The following is a 2,244-nucleotide window of genomic DNA, read 5'->3' on the forward strand; positions in this document are numbered from 1 at the left end:
AAGGCTCGGCCTCTCGCCTAGTGTTTTGTTCCACTCTTGCCGCCCTAGTTTCCGTCATATCGGTGTTATGTTCCCGGATTTTGTGTTCCTTACGCGGTTGGGTTATAATGGGAACCCCTTGATAGTTCGCCTTGATTAAAGCTTTTCCAGCAATGCCCAACCTTGGTTTTACCGTTTGCCACCTAGCCTCTTTTTTTCTTGGGTTTCCGGAGCCCGAGGGTCATCTTATTTTAACCCCCCCCCCGGGCCAGTGCTCCTCTGAGTGATGGTCTAACCGAGCGATGTCCGGGGCTACCAGGGGCAACTCTGGGCTGGCCTACCCGGCGTCTGGCTCATCTGAGTGTGCCCTGAGAACGAGATATGTGCAGCTCCTGTCGGGATTTGTCGGCACATTCGGGCGGTGTTGCTGGATTTGTTTTAACCTGTCGAAGTGTCTTGAAGAACCGAGATACCGAGTCTGATCGGAACGTCTCGGTAGGAGGTCTATTCCTTCGTTGACCGTGAGAGCTTGTCATGGGCTAAGTTGGGACTCCCCTGCAGGGATTTGAACTTTCGAAAGCCGTGCCCGCGGTTATGGGCAGATGGGAATTTGTTAATGTCCGGTTGTAGATAACTTGAACCTTAACTTAATTAAAATTAATCAACAGTGTGAGTTACCGTGATGGTCTCTTCTCGGCGGAGTCCGGGAAGTGAACACGGTGTTGAAGTAATGCTTGCGCAGGTTGTTCTCTAGTTTCTCGTTCGCGCTTTGCCTCCTCTTCTCGCTCTCTTTTGCGAACAGGATAGCCACCATATATGCTAGTCACTTGCTGCAGCTCCACATATATTTACCTTGCCTTACCTATTATGATTAAATAGTCTTGATCGCGAGGGTGCGAGATTGCTGAGTCCCTGTGGCTCACAGATTACTTCCAAACCAGATGCAGGGCCTGATGATTCCGCTCCTGGTGACGCGCTCGAGCTCAAGTGAGAGTTCGACGAGGACTCTCAACGATACTACGTGTCTTTCCCTGATAGCCAGTAGTGGTGCCCAGTTGGGGGTGATCGGGACCGTGTCGCATGTTGGGTTATCTTTTATTTTGACGCCGTAGTCGGGCATGAATGTTTGAATGATGTAATAGTATTTATGTACTTGATTGACGTGGCGAGTGTAAGCCAACTATGTTATCTCCCCTTTTATTATCTATATTACATGGGATGTTGTGAAGATTGCCTAACTTGCGACATTGCTTTCAATGCAGTTATGTCTCTAAGTCGTGCCTCGACACGTGGGAGCTATAGCCGCATCGAGGGCGTTACAGCATCCTACTGATGTGGTCATGGACGACCAATGCAGCCACCATTATGTCCTCATCGTCTGATGAACAAATGAAGTTGTGAAAGAAGTACTCATCTCCGCTATCCATGGTACCTTGCAAGCAAAGCGTCGAACACGTTGCGGGCGTGATGGAGACGTGGCCGGAAAGGGCGCGTCGAGACCGTTGGTTCGCAGCATGGTGGTTGACTGCGGGTGTGGCGGAGGACGGAGCGACGACTGCGACGAAATAAAAGGGACTGCTCCGCTGACGGGCAAAGCAATATGGTGACGGGCGTGGCGGTGGCGATGCCGAGGGGCCGAGGGTGGAGCAACGAAGAGGAGGAAGAAATGGGGCTGTGTCTCCAACGGGCGGGCCAAGGGAGGACACGGGTACGCGTCCCGTTTGTCCGCGTGCTGTCCGTTTGGCCGCAAACGCGATCCAAACTTGAAATGGGAATGAGTCGAAAACGGATCGAAAACAGATATTTGTCCGTTTACTCCCGCGCGATGGGTCAAGGTTTACGTTTATTTACTCCAAAGATACGCGGGGGAACGATTTGGTGTCGTGCGTTGGAGTTGCCCTCACTCCACTGCCCCCGGTCCATCTCTCCGTGGTAATAGTTCAGTGGTACAGACCACACAGCAGCCGCGACAACTGCCACACAACACGTAGTGCGCCCCTCCACTGCAGGAAGCACTGTTGAGCTGCATGCCGCGCCCGTCAGCCCCGCCGAAGTGCGCGCCAATGGTTTCCCACGCCGAGCCGACGATCGGTCATCGGTGGTCACGCACGCCACGCAACGGCGCCAGTTCCGCCACGCAGATCCATCTCTCTCGGCCACGCACGCACGCGCCCCTTTCCCCGAGGTTCACCTCCCCTTCGCCCGCCCCACCCCAACGTGGCCACGCCAGCCCCCAACTACCGGCCGCCCTCCCCTCCCCCACCC

The sequence above is a fragment of the Triticum dicoccoides genome, chromosome 3A (assembly GCF_002162155.2).
Source record: "Triticum dicoccoides isolate Atlit2015 ecotype Zavitan chromosome 3A, WEW_v2.0, whole genome shotgun sequence".
In the NCBI taxonomy this organism is placed as follows: domain Eukaryota; kingdom Viridiplantae; phylum Streptophyta; class Magnoliopsida; order Poales; family Poaceae; genus Triticum; species Triticum dicoccoides.